The sequence below is a fragment of the Sorex araneus genome, chromosome 8 (assembly GCF_027595985.1).
Source record: "Sorex araneus isolate mSorAra2 chromosome 8, mSorAra2.pri, whole genome shotgun sequence".
Taxonomy (NCBI): domain Eukaryota; kingdom Metazoa; phylum Chordata; class Mammalia; order Eulipotyphla; family Soricidae; genus Sorex; species Sorex araneus.
The window spans coordinates 45337133-45351935 of record NC_073309.1 but is presented as its reverse complement, the minus strand read 5'-3'; the positions used below and the strand labels follow the sequence as shown (position 1 = coordinate 45351935).

Genomic DNA, 14803 nt, shown 5'->3' with positions numbered 1-14803 from the left:
CTCCTCTCTCCACGCACTTTGAAGAACATTAATGATCATATTGCGTCCACCTGGGTCATTTAAGCTCCTCTCCCTCTCTTCTATCGAACAGATTAGAAATTAGAATTCTATTTAAGCCTGATCATGCCTCAGATAGGCCCAGGTTTAGGCAATTAGGATGTGTACACCGATATGGGAGGTATTTTTCTGCTTATCGTATTATCTAGCACACGACAGGGATGAATGGAGATGTTACTGGCGCCCGCTTGAGCAAATCGATGAGCAACGGGATGACAAGTGACAAGTGACACAACTGATCATATTATCTGACCATATGAATTAAGAACTTTTCTGTTCTATCAGCCGAAGAGGCCCATGGTCTTAGATTTTAATTCTAAATAAATTCTATACAATCCCAGTAAAGTTCCGTGGGTGATGTGAGAGGAAATTGATGAACTGTTTCTAATACGCAAATCAAAGTGTGAAAACACTTCAAAAGCACCAGTTTGAAATAGAAAGCCAGTATTGGAGGACAACAACAACTTTAAAGATATAAGAAATGTAAATCTTCATTAATCAAGACAAAGTTTGGTATTGTGGCAAAGATCCACAAAATAAAGAATAGAAGAAAAGAATCAAAATTTGGGTCATGAAAATAGGCATCTGAGTTTTGACCACTAAAATACAAAGTCATTTTAGTGGTGAAAGAGTGTTTTTAGCTAATAGTGCTGACAAAAATTGATTATACTCATGCGCCAAAGAAGCACACTCACCTGCACACACAGACTTGGCACAGGGATGTAAACATCACCACACAAATGCCAACCGCCTCCACAGGTGAGACCATAGAGAGTCATCGAAGACTGCACCCATGCTCAGAGTCACTCCCGCAAGTTCATGTGCCAACATCCCTTCATATACCAAAATCAAGTGATCTGGGCATAGGAGTAATCATGTGACATCCTCAGCAATGCGTCCTTTGTTAGATCTGCAGGATATTTGACTTTTTTGGTGTCCTTATGATGGGTCTCATTCCTTTTACCCTGAAAGAGCCTCCAATGCAGCACTGCTGGGAAGAACGAGTAAAGAGAGGCTGCTAAAATCTCAGGGCTAGGACGAGTGGCTCCCAATTGAGCAAATTGATGATAAATGGGATGACAGTGATACAGTGATACAGTGACTGGTGTCCTTTGGGATTTGGCCAAAGGTGCTGGGGCTCATGGATAAACACATATAAATATGAGTGCACACACATGAATAGAATAAGTAGGGATGCTCATCTACTCACAGAAATTGGGAAGCATTACACACACGCACACACACATGCACATACACACACTGTTGGGATTTTGTTATCTTCATACATCTAGGGGTGAAGAACAAGTACAGAGTTAGCAGGTCATTGGACTTCATGAGTAGGAAACATGGGATACTTGGTAACTCTTATCCAAGTTCTTGTTACTGGGCAGTGGCAAGAGGGAGGAGGGGATTGGATGAAATTACCTACTTGGCATGGTGGTGGCTCAGGACAAAAGGCCCTTCTCCAGGGAGCAGTGGAGAGGAAGGCCAGTCTCCAGGACCATGGAGCTCAGCTTCTTTCTCTTCCTGGTTGTCTTCGTGAGACGTTGCTGCTCATGGACATCTTGCTCTGGGACCCCTGGCCTTCCTTTCTTGGGGGATCTTCCACAGATGGACAGAAAAGGTCTGCTCTAATACTTCCTGTAGGCAAGATACAAAGAATGTGGTGTGGGGTGCCTACCCATATTGGTCCTTGAAGATCAGTCATGAAAGGGACTGAGGCTTCCTTCCATGGTCATAGTTGGGGTTTGCAGTAGTTGTAAGTGCCATAGAGATGAACCTGGTGGACAGTGGAGGGCAAGAGAAAATTTTTGGGTATGAGTCATGTACAATTTCACGTTATGTTACAATGTCACTGAAAGTGAGAGAGACAGAGGAGGTGGTTGCGCTGAGAAATAGGATTTTTTTTGCTTTTCTTTGGGGTCACATCTAGCGTTGCACAGGAGTTGCTCCTGGGTCATGCACTCAGGAATTACTCCCGGTGGTGCTCAGGGGACCATATGGGATGCGGGGAATCGAATCTGGGTCGGCCGCGCGCAAGGCAAATGCCCTACCCGCTGTGCTGTTGCTCCAGCCCCGAAATAGGAATCTTTAAGGTCAAAAAAAGAGGGCAATGTGACCTATTTCAGTGCCAGGATGACTTGGAGGAGGGGATATTAGAGGATGGTCCCCTCCTACTGAATCATTGTTGTTGAGGGTTAATGTGTGAATAGAGAAGGGGTGATGTTGTGGAGCAATGGCTGGACATGCGATTGAGACTTTTGGGTGAATTTCATGTATAATTATTTACTGCTTTTTAAATAATACAGTTCATGTCCACAAGTATACTACTACCTCTGAATATTGGAAGGATTATAGACTTGTAACCTTCTGGATTTCATCTTCTTCCTCAGCACTGAAGGGCCAGGGTTCATCTGCACTGTGGTGGGGACTCATCGGGTTCTCTTTGATCGCGACTTGGTGGGCTAGGTGAAGGACAGAGCTCTTCCTCTAAGATGGGAGGTTTAGCTTGGGGACTGCCCTTGTCTCATACCCACAGTAGGGGTTTGGCATGGTAAGACAGGACCAGCAGGAGGGACATCCTCAACTGTGAATCCCACTCTAATGCTGTAGGGCATTTGACCTTGTCTGTGTCCTTGGAGATTTGGGAAAAACCCAAGTATTTTCTTCACGCTAACATCAACTTGTGTTTTCATAGACAGTTGACTTCCTACAGCACTGCTCCAGCACCTGAAAGTACTCTGAAGGTGTCCAGACCCTCCATGGTCATTGCCTCTTTGTGGAGATGTAGCAAGAGAGGAAAGATAAATGGAAGAAAGGAGAAGGAGAGAGAGAGAAAGAGAGAGAGATGAGAGGAACAATTGGAGAGATGAGATCAGTTTTTCTAAAAGTCAGATACAGGTTTGAGTTCTGTTTTTGTTTTTTTTTTTTTGCCCAGTGAGACAGGTTACTTGACTCTACAACGAGATGGTGTTGATGAGAATGAGGACCTCATAAGATGTTTTGAGGATGTGGGACTCAGCCAACAATCTGGTGGGTGGAAGTGCTTCACTAATTGGAAAACCATTTTGACCGAGTGATTCATGTGTTTGTTCAATAATCATTTTCAACATTTATAAGGTATTTAATAACTGAATCAAACACAAGTTATTGAATGCAAATAAAAATTTTGTATTTTTATTTTGTATTTTTTACTCAAGTAAAAAATTTTGAGAGAGAACATGAACTTATCAAGAAGGGAGAGTGCTGGGAGCACACATTTCAGGTTGAGATGGAGTGAATCTCCAGGATACAGATGTCATCTCATGTAAAATTTTAGCTATTTCTACTAGGTATTACTCAAATACTCAATAACCAAGCAAGGCAGCGGCTCCCAATTGGACAAAGCAGTTCTAACCCACTGTGTGATCTTAAGTAAAACTCTTAATTCCTCTGTGCTTGTCTCCATTTGTGAATGGAGGATTCTTAATGCCTAATTCAAAAGGCAAGGATGAAGGGAGTCCCTGTGTGTGTGTGAAGGACTTCACTCTGCCCATTAGGGATTCTCAGAGCTAGAAAGGGACCAAGTGAAGTGCCAACTCACACAACAGAGCAGAAACCAGGATCTGAGTTCAGATAAGTTCATGGTGTCACCTGTTCCAGGTCAGGAAAGTGCAGGTTCTCAGGAGAGTGCAGACTCCACCCTTTTGCAGAGATCTGGGGTATAGGTCCCCTTCCTCCTGCACCACAGGAGTCTGACTCAGCTTCTGGGGAGGTTCCCGGGTTAGCAAGGGATTTGCTTAACATTCTCCTCTCAGCTCACTCACTCCCTTTTAAGGGCTGCAAAGATATGGAAAACCTAGCCTAACCTGGGACAGGTGAACACATATATATTCACTCACATATTCTATTTTACAGAGGGCCACACCTGGGACAGGTGAACGCACAGACATACAGACCCATCAACACAGACGTAATCACAGATAAGAACATAATATATGCCCTGCCCACACTCCACAGCGCAAACCCTCCTCCACAAGTGAAGCCATACAGAGACAAATATGCCCTCAAGCATTCAAGAATAGATACATGAACACATGCAGCCTAGACACAGGCCCTTTCCCCACAGATACAAGTGCCTGGGTGCACGGACAGATATTTGCAAGTGTGAGCACATACTCGTGGCTGGAGCGAGCCGGCATGCTCGGCCACACTCACAGAACTTGGCAGCATCCTACATATAGAGACACCCGTGTGGACTTTGGAATCTGCTGAATTCAGGGAGGGAGGGCAAAGTAAAGTGAGCAGATCATTGAACTGTTGGAGCAAAAAATTTGGGCCCCGGACCAACTACTTCCTAAGTTCATGCTCCTGACTAATGATAAGAGAGAGGTGGGGATTAGATAAAATTGTATCATGGGCCACAGTGGAGGCTCAGGATTAAAGGCCCTTCTCCTGGGAACAGTGGACAAGAAGGCAGCCTGATTGGAATCACGGAGCTCAGTGTCCTCCTCTTCCTGACTATCCTGATGGGGCTCTTGGTACTCATGGCTAGGAGCCACCCAAAGACACATGGATGCTTCCCTCCAGGCCCCTGGCCCTTGCCCTTCTTGGAGAACCTCCTGCAGATGGACAGAAATGGCCTGCTCTGATCCTTTCTGAAAGTGAGACACAGAAGAATGGGATCTGAGTGATGCTCCCTCTTTGGGTTCTTGGGAATCATTTATGGGAGGGACTGAGGCTTCCTTCCAGATTCAGGACTGAGTGTGCGGTGGTCAGTAAGGGCCATAGGAATGAAACAGGGGGAGAGTGATCAGGGCAGAGCTCCCAGAGGTCATGGGACCTGAGTTGGATCATGGGTTAATTCATAGTTGTTAGATCCTGGGAAGAAAAGAGATACCACTAGGTGCGAGCTATTTTAAGAGTCTAGTAACTAGAGTGACCACAGAGTTGCACGCTTAGAGCAAACATGGGTATGGGTATGTTTGGCAGATTAGAGACAAATATGGGGATGTGTTCGCTGTGTACATGGGACCAAGACATGTGGTCATGCTCTGTGGCACAAAGGTCATCCAGAAGACTCTGGTGGATCAAGCTGATGTCTTCTCTGGCCAGGAGAAAATTGCTGCAAATGATTCAGTCTTCAAGGGATATGGTAAAAGCCTCCGAGGTCTCATGAAGGATGGGATTAAAGACGAAGCTTGGGAGATATGAATTCAGAAAGGGAAGCAAAGAGGTTCAGAGAGAGTCAGAGTCTCCTTTCAATGTCCACTGTAACCCACGATGTGGGTATAATCTTAAACCCACCGCAGGTATAATCTTTGCCAATGGGGAACACTGGCAGGTCATTCGAGGATTCTCACTGACCACCACGAGGGATTTTGGCATGGAAAAGAATTCATTTCTTTTCCATGCCAAATTCACTACACGGAGTGAATCCAGGAGAAGGCTCAGTGTCTGATAGAGGAGCTGAAGAATACCAAGGGTGAGCCCTGGGAAAGGGGGCAGTAGGGAGAGAGACAGTAAAATGGAGATAGAGAGACAGATGCAGAGTAAGCTGGCAATAGAAATAGGGTTGCAGATGCTCAGAGGTCTGGTGACAGAGAGAAGATCAGAGAGGACACAGTGAACCAGAAAAGATGCTGGGTTAGTATGGCTAGAAAGAGCTAAAGAGTCAGTTTGATATTAGCACTCGACTAACTTTTCTCAGGGAAAGCAACTCATAACTGATCATGTGTGTGGAAGGCAGAATTAGGAAGCAATGAGAGACAAGGAAAGATCAGAGGCACATGCTGTGAATTTTCCTTCCAAGGGTAAAAGGCAGTGATTTATTAGAGAGGGAAGTGGAGGAGCCATGTAAGTGGCACTTCCAGTTGTTTTTTATTTCTCCCTCAGTGGGAGACAGAGGTGACAGGGTTATTTCTCAGAAGATTGGAGGAGGACCTCAGTGCAGAGCATTAGGAAAAGTGAGATAAAGACACAGGGAACAAATAAACAGGGACGGAGAGAACTGAGAATAAAGATAGAGATTGGGAGGACCAAGACAAAGAGACTTGTGAGATAAAGACTGAGAGTAGATGGAGAGGTAGAGAGAGAGAAAGAGAGAGAGAGAAAGAGAGAGAGCAGAGCAGAGCAGAGAAAATAGATACTGGCAGAAGATGGAAACAACCCGACTGGATAAAGAAACTATGGTACATTTACACAATAAAATACTACACAGCCACCAAGAGAAATGAAGTCACAAATTTTGCTGATAAATGTATGGACATGAGAGTATCATGCTGAGTGAAATGAGTGAGGAGAGAGACATATATAAAATAACTTCACTCATTTGTGGAATATACAAAAATAGTATGAGACTAATATCCAAGACCAGGAAAAACAAGGCCATGAGAATGGTTGGAAGTTTGTTACAGTGCTTAGGGAGAAAAGAACAGTTAGGATACAGAAGGGACTAGTATGACAACAACAGAAATTATTGTTAGAAATCACTATGGACAAGAACTGAGTGTTGAAGGTGGGTAAAGAGATACATGATAAACTTTTAGTATCTGTATTGCAAACCATAATGCAAAAAAGGAGAGAAAGGAGGAGGAGAAACATGAGGAGGATGAGAAGAATGAGGAAAAGGAAAAGGGAAAGGGGAAGGGGAAGGGGAATAGGGAAGGTAAGGGGAAGGAGAAGGGGAAAGGAAGAAGAAGAGGAAGAAGAGAGGAAGAGGAAGAGGAAGAAGGAGAGGAAGAGGGGAGAGAAGGAGAGGAGAAGGAGGAGAAGGACAAAAAGAAGAAGGAGGAGGAGAAGAAGAAGGAGGAGGAGAAGAAGAAGAGGAAGAAAAGGAAAAAGAAGAGGAAGAAGAGGAATAAGAAGAAGAGGAAGAAGAAGGAGAAGAGGAAAAGGAGGAAGAATAAGAGGAAGAGGAAGAAGAAGGAGAAGAAGAAAAAAAGAAGAAGAAGGGGAATAAAAGGAAAAAGAAGAGGAAGAAGAGGAAGAAGAAGGAGAAGAAGAGGAAGAGGAGGAAGAAGAAGAGGAAGAAGAAGAAGAAGAAGAAGAAGAGGAAGAAGAAGAGGAAGAAGAAGAAGGAGAAGAAGAAGAAGAAAAAGAAGAGGAAGGAGAAGAAGAAGAAGAAAGGAGGAGGAGAAGGAGGAAGAGGAGGAAGGAGAAGGAGGAAGGGGAAGAAGGAAAGGGAAGGAAGAGGAAGGGGAAGGGGAAAGAGGAAAGAGAAAGAAGAGGAGGAGGAAGAACTGTAGGAGGAAGGGGAGAGGGAATGAAGATTTTTCACCAATGTGTCCAGACACATTGCGCACTGGATCCAGGCAGATGTGGGGTAAAGGATGACGGGGGCACAGAGAAACCACTTTAGGAGACAGCCGATGGCTGTTCACTTTATTGTAAAGTACACACAAAATTTATAGAGTCTCAGCTTAAGAGGATGATCCAATCACATTACTGACCTATCACCTTTCCAACCCTGCTTTGCCCTGACCCAATCCCAAATAGGGCCAGATGCTGCAGTTAGGAATGACTCACTACGTGTAGGTGACAATTCTTTTATTATTTTTCTTTTCGGGTCACACCTAGTGGTGCACAGGGGTTACTCCTGGCTCATGCACTCAGGAATTACTCCTGACAGTGCTTGGGGGACCATATGGGATGCTGGGAATCGAACCCGAATAGGTTGTGTGCAAGGCAAACTCCCTATCCGCTGTGCTATCGCTCCATCCCTGTAGGTGACAATTCTTGGGGGTTTGGGTGAAACTCAAGACCAGGTACCTGTTGTTTGTAAAATATGCCCAGACACTCTCTACTGGGTCACTATGCAGGGACAGGTCTTATCTGCTATGCAGGGACAGATCTTATCTTCTCTGGCGCCTGTTGCCATGAGAAAATGAGGCCATTTGTGGTGGGAAATGTACACTGGTGAAAGGAAGGGTGTTGGAACATTATATAACTGAAACCCAGCCATAAATAACCTTGTGACTCTGTATCTCACTGTTATTAAAAAAAAGATTTTTTAAAGAAGACATTGGCAGACAGGCACTAGAAGGTTCTGCAGGAGATAGAGAAGGTATAGGGAACACCAAGTGTGAAAGTGTAACCACCTGTGGTTCCTGAGCTCACAGCACCCTTGTCCTCCGACCTGAGTCTGAGGTGTGCAGACATCAGCCAACAAGGGCAAAGCCATTCCCTAAAGAACCAAGAGTCCAGAAGTGGGGACAGAGAAAGCATGTGCGACAATTAAGGTGTGGGAGAGCTGCATTTATTTTATTTAAAAACTGTACAAGACCTCGACAGATTGAGAATCTGCTCTCTGTGCCCTCTACCCCACCCCTGGGACTGCCCTTTCCTGCACCACAGGCAAAAATGGGATCTCACTGCACAGATGTTGATGTTGGTTGCCTGATGTTGCCTCTGGGCCCCAGAAATGAGAGTTCTGTGTGCCCACATCCAACATGGGTACACTGGCAGACCTGAACCTTCCTCAGAGTTGTGATAAAGATAGAAGAAATTATTTGTGGTTGTTATTGCAGTGAGTTTGGCACATAATATGGGCTCATAAATCTGTAATTGTCCCATTTTCTGGTCCCTTTCTGAGCCGTTGAGGGATGAGGTATCATGTTGCATTCTGTAGACCTGGGGATATTTCTCGTAACCTGCATCCTCCCTCCCCAGGAACTGTCCAGGATCCCACCTTGTTCTTCCATGACATTACTGCTAACATCATTGGCTCCATTGTCTTTGGGGAATGTTTCTCATATCAAGACCCCAAATTCCTGCAGCTACTGAATTTGTTTTTTCTATCTTTTGCCCTTGTCAGCTCCTTCTCCTGCTAGATTGGGAGTAGGGGAGATTGGTGGGGATAAAGTGGACACCCAGGGCTGGCATGGTGATGATCTTCTTGAGTGGGTAGAAAATCAGATCAAGGACAGACAAGGGCAGAGACCCCATATATGGAAGAGAGGCAGGGAATCAGAAACAAGAGTAGGAAATGATAGACTGAAAAACCAAGAGAAAGAAGGGAGCATGAGGGGAGAGGCCTAAACATGCAGGGAATCAGTCAATACCTTCTGTGATTTTGTCTTCATTAATGTCTACTAGCAGTTGACTTAAATATTTTATGGTCTTTCATAAAGTACATACATGTTTAGGAGTGTTTGGGAATTCTTCGTGGTATGTCTTTCCTTTGATCATTAAGAAATTAAATTCCTATCCTTTATAACTTTTCTAACCCCCAAACCTAAAACTCTGTTGATGAGGGTCAGCTGTAGTTTTTTTTTAATTTTAAAATTTTATTGAATCACTGTGAGATAGTTACAAGCTTTCATAATTGGGTTACAATCTCACAATGATCAAACACCTATCCCTCCACCAGTGCACATTCCCCACCACCAATATCCCGGGTATACCCCCCTTTCCTACCCTCCCCCTGCCTCTAAGGCAGACAATATTCCCCACTCTCTCTCTCTCTCTCTCTCTCTCTCTCTCTCTATTTTTTGGCATTATAACTTGCAACACTGACACTGAGAAGTCATCATGTTTGGTCCATTATCAACTTTCGGCATGCATCTCCCATTCCAACTGGTTCCTCCAGCCATCATTTTCATAGTGATCCCTTATCTATTCCATCTGCCTTCTCCCCTCTGCTCATGAAACAGTCTTCCAGCTATGGAGCAATCCCCCTGGCTCTTGTATCTACTGTCCTTGGGTGTCAGCCTCATGTGATGCTACCCTACACTCCACAAATGAGTGCAGTCCCTCTATGTCTGTCCCTCTCTTTCTGACTCATTTCACTTAGCATGATACTCTCCATGTTTATCCACTTATAAGCAAATTTCATGACTTCATATCTCCTAGCAGGGTTAGCTGTAGTTTATTTAAATCTCAAAATCTCAAACTGGGATGGAGCAATATCCAGTGAGTAAGGTGCTTTCCTTGCACATGGTTGAATTGGTTTCAGTTCCTGACAGAACATGTTGTCCCACAAGCCTTGTCAGGAGGGAATCCCTGATTACAGAGCCAGGAGTAAGCCTTTAACATAGCCAGATATGGCCCAAAAACGTCAGGAAAAAAAAATCAGTGGGCTGCTGGCAGCTGGCATTCTTCATGGGAGTATAAGTCAGATAGTCAGGGTGGACCATCCCCAGATGACCATAGGACCTTCATATAGATAAACTGATGGGAAATTGGGAAGGTCCCTCAGGTGGGTGTATGCAGCCACCCAACAGAGATGTCAATGTTCTCTTACAGAGAATCACAGAGAAGAAAAGTCAGCATGTGGAATTCAGTCAACAGCAACAGTTATTTCTAGGAGGAACCAGTAAACAAAGGTACATCTTACTGCTACACACCTGCATTTTTAACTATTGAGTAACTGCATTATTGACAATTATTTGTGACAAGGTAGATACTACATCTGTCATCAGACAGAACAATAGAAGCCCAAACCCAAAGAAGTCAGTGGGGCTGAGTGACCTACTACCTCTTCTGGGTGAGCATAATTCCTGACACACCACAGAAAATGCAGAGAGGAGGGGAGAGCCAGGGAGAGGTCTAAGCAAAACAGACAAAGAGACACAGGGAGAAAATGGATGCTCAGAGAGAGGAGCGGAAGGTAAGACACGCAGATGAGAAAGGTGGAGTGGAGAGAGATGGAGAGGTGGGGTATAGAGCAACAAAAGACATGAGGATGAGGTTAGAGGTTCAGAAAAATGCAGGAAGAAGACAGAATCAGTGTAAGAGGGATCAAGAGACAGAGAGACTAAGAAAGACCAAGATCTTGAAAAGGTGTTGGGGACCTGTGAAGGCCTATCCCTCCGTGTGACTTGCTAGCTCAGCCACAGGAGGCGCCAGAGTACCTCTCTCACCCACTGGTGCTTGAGCTCTTCTATGGCTTCTTGAAGCACTTCCTGGTCCACATACGCAGATTCATAGACACCTGTAGGAAATCATCTTCATAGATCTAAGCGTGGAGAAGCACCGCGAGACTGGGCTGCACCGCTCCCCGTGACTTCATTGATACCTATCTGATCCGCATGGACAAAGTGAGGCTTGGCAGAGGGGGGATGGAAGGAAGGGAAGAACAATAGAAAGATGAGAAGGGAAGGGAATTTGGTACAAGGGAGTAGAGAGGAAAAGACAGGATGGAAAGGGGAAGAGAGAGGAGAGAGAAAGGGGGGAGGGGGAAGAGGGAGGGAGGGAGGAGTGGCTGGGTGGTGTGAGACACCACCTATCTGGAAACATAGGAAACCCAGAGATGTTCACATGTAAAGTGAGGCTTCAGACTCCCCTGACTCTCGTGAAGGAGAGGTCCGACCCCAATACCAAATTCAACCAGAGGAACCTCACCACCACTGTGCTCTCGCTCTTCTTTGCCAGGACAGAGACCACCAGCACCACTCTCCTCCATGGAGAGTGCTCAAATACCCCCACATCACAGGTAGGCAGGCTGTGGTCTACTAATAGATGTGGGTGTTCTAATACCCTTCTAAGCTGCAGAAGTGAAAACAAAGTCCCTGCCAGAGCAAGAATTAGACCAGAAGCACTGAAGGTTTTCAACAAGCTCCCAAATAAGTCAAGAATCTGGACTGGTGGATGAGCAAGAATCTGTTGATACGTTCTCCCTTTTTTTTCTCCATCACTTAAACATCAGTTTACTCCTTCTTCTATTCATCTTTACACATCCTTCCATCTGTCTATCCATCCACCCATTTATCTATCTTTTATTTTATTCATTAATTCACTGGTATGCCCTCTGAGTACATGATTCATTCAAAAGATATTCAGTGTCATTCATTTATTTGGATTATAACATTTATTATTTAATGAGCAATCATTGAATCATTGGCAGATTTATTCATTCATGTGTTCATCTTTCCTATGCTATCTAGGTCGATCCTTATTTTCTTCATCTGTATGTAGCTTCACCCTCATCCATCTGTTTCTTTGTTTCTGCCTTAAGTTCATTTATTTGTTACTCCCTAATGTGTTTATCAAAGATCCCATTCATTCATTATTCATTAAATTTACTCATTCCTTCAGTTATTTGTTCATTCACATATTTCTCCATCAGCCTATCTAATCATGCACTCATTCATGTGATTTATGATTGGTTGATAACGTGTAGTTATATATTGATTGTTATATATTGTTGTTAATTAACAATATGATTATTAATTATTTTTGTTTTGAGTCACACCCAGTGTATTTGGGGACACTCAAAGCTCTATGCTCAGGGGACACTTTGGTCTTAATTGTGGGAACTTGTGGTGTCATAAATTGAACTCTGTGCTTCTATGTACATAAAATGTGTTCAGTCCATTGAGCTATCTCTCTGGTACAGTTTATTAATTAATGACACACTGGTTAAAAATTACATTCAGTATTGATCCATTCCTTGTTAAAAATATTTTATTTTAGACACTGGTTTACAATACTGTTAATGATGGGATTTTATGCATAAAATGTTCCACCTTTCACCAGAGTGTCTGCTTCCCTCCATTGTTGTCCTAATGTCCCTTCTATCCTATTCATCTTATTCCCTTCTCGGTTTTCCCCACCACCACCTCCCCCACGGTAAGCTTCCTGCTGAAGACCAGTTCTGTTTCTGTTGCCTTTGGGATTTTGATATTCCCCTATGTTTATTTATATCTCACATCTGAAAGAGATCATGCTGTGTCTATTCCTCTTCTTCTGATCAACTTCACTCAGCATGATACTCTTAAGATCCATCCGCAGCAAATTGCATAGTTTTGTATTTTCTTATAGCTGAGGATTATTGCATTGTCTGTATGCATGATAGTTCCTTTATCCAGGTATCTGTTCTTGGACATTTGGGGGTGTTCTTGGATATTTTGGATATTATGATATATAGCACTGCAATGAACATAGGAGTGCAAATTTCTTTGCAAAAGAGAGGTTTGGGACCCTTGGGTTAGATGCCAACAAGTTGAATTGTTGGCAATTTGGAAACTTAATTCCTAGTATTTTTGACATGTGTTCATATTGTTTTCAAAATATTCTGGGCAATATATCATTCCCACCAGCAGTTAATGAGGGTCTCTTTTTCCCCCACATCCATGACAAAATTAGTTTTTTACACATTTTTTTAAAAAAAACTCAAGTTGTTTGTGAGTTTTCATTGGATCTTTCACTGTTATATTCTTTGAGACATAGTCTTCATTTCTATAATACACATACAAAAGGTATTTGTTCGTTCTCTAGTCAGAGGGGAATTTGGCTGGTTCTTGATCTCAAGTTCTTTATCTGAAATACTCTTCAAATTGTTGAGTACATGCTTTATGTGTGCTTACCTATGTATGCAAGGAGAAATTTCATAACATTTAAAAGGTTTAAAAGGGTGAGAATTCTTATTGCTTCCTTCCTTGCTTGCTCCCTCCACCCTATCTTTTGCCAGGGATGTCAATGATGTTTATTTGCCCATGAACTAGAAAAAATAGCCTAAGAGCAGTTTTCTTGCTAAATGCCTCTTTGAATTCCATTCATAGTTCCCCCTCTTGTGTGCAGAGAGAGTCCAGAAGGAGATTGACCAAGTGATTGTCACACCGTGCTCCATCCAAGCCAACATGCCATACATGATGCTGTCATTCATGAGATTTAGAGATTTGCAGACCTCCTCTTCTTGGGAGTCCCTCACATTGTTACCAAGGAAACACACTTCCAAGGGTACATCCTCCCCAGGGTGAGGCCAATTGAGGCCCTGAATGTCTCCTGTGTGGGCATCCTGGACTCTCTTAGGCTCTCAGAGGAACCCCTTTTGGGTTTTATCACAAGAGTGCTCTTGTCCTGTACTTTCCCTGTGGGATGAGGAATTAAATGGCAATAAATTCGGATCTTGGGACCTTCCCTCAGGGCACTGAAGTATTTCCCATCCTGAGCTCTGCCCTCAGTGATCCGCATTACTTTGAGAAACTGGAGAACTTCAACCCTGATCATTTTCTGGACACCATTGGGGCATTGAAGAAGAACGAGGCTTTCTTGCCCTTTTCTATAGATAAAATGATCCACGCTGACTCCCAGGGTGCCCAAGTCATCTTGAGATAATCAAGCAGAAGTTATCGGGAAATTGGAATCTGTCATTCCCATTGCTGTCCTCAAAGTCCATCTTCATTACAACCTTAGATACAGAGCTTTCAGATGAGACAGGGCAGAGGAGTTTGTGACCCCCTCCCTGCGGCCCACAACAATGACCCTCTGTGCCCACAGGGAAGCACATTTGTCTTAGAGAAGGCATCACCCACACAGAATTATTTCTCTTCTTCACTACCATCCTGCAGAACTTTAGCCAGGCCACCAACATTGCCGCTGAGGACATCAACTTCACCCCCATGGAGTGTGGTGTGGGCAGACTGCCCCCACCATACAAGATTCACTTCCTGCCCCACTGAGGTGACTGAGGGAAGGGGCTCAAAGGCTTGTGGAGTCATTAAAAATCCCTGCTTCTACCGGAACTGACCTTGCCTCTTTCCATTTCTTCAGTATAACAGGCCACAAGACATCAATCTTTCTTGGAGGCCATCTCCACCAGGAAGTCCTTCCTGAAGTCCCACCTCCTTACATTACGTTACATTTCAAAGCAGTTCTTTTTTTTTTTTCAAAGCAGTTCTTGTAGTGCTTCCTGAGAGTCACACATTTAGTTGCAGGATGTGGCATCTCCCATGATCTACAATCTCAGTCACCATGCATAGTAGTCACATGCAGATGCTCTAGAGGTCCATCCCTGGATCCTACCCATCAATTTTGATATTTTTAA

The 14803-nt window shown here is 43.9% G+C and overlaps 1 pseudogene; it reads left to right on the top strand.

Annotated features, from left to right (window-relative positions):
* Nucleotides 1–1831: 1831 nt before the first annotated feature.
* Nucleotides 1832–14438, top strand: LOC101546599 (cytochrome P450 2B11-like; annotated as a pseudogene).
* Nucleotides 14439–14803: the final 365 nt, after the last annotated feature.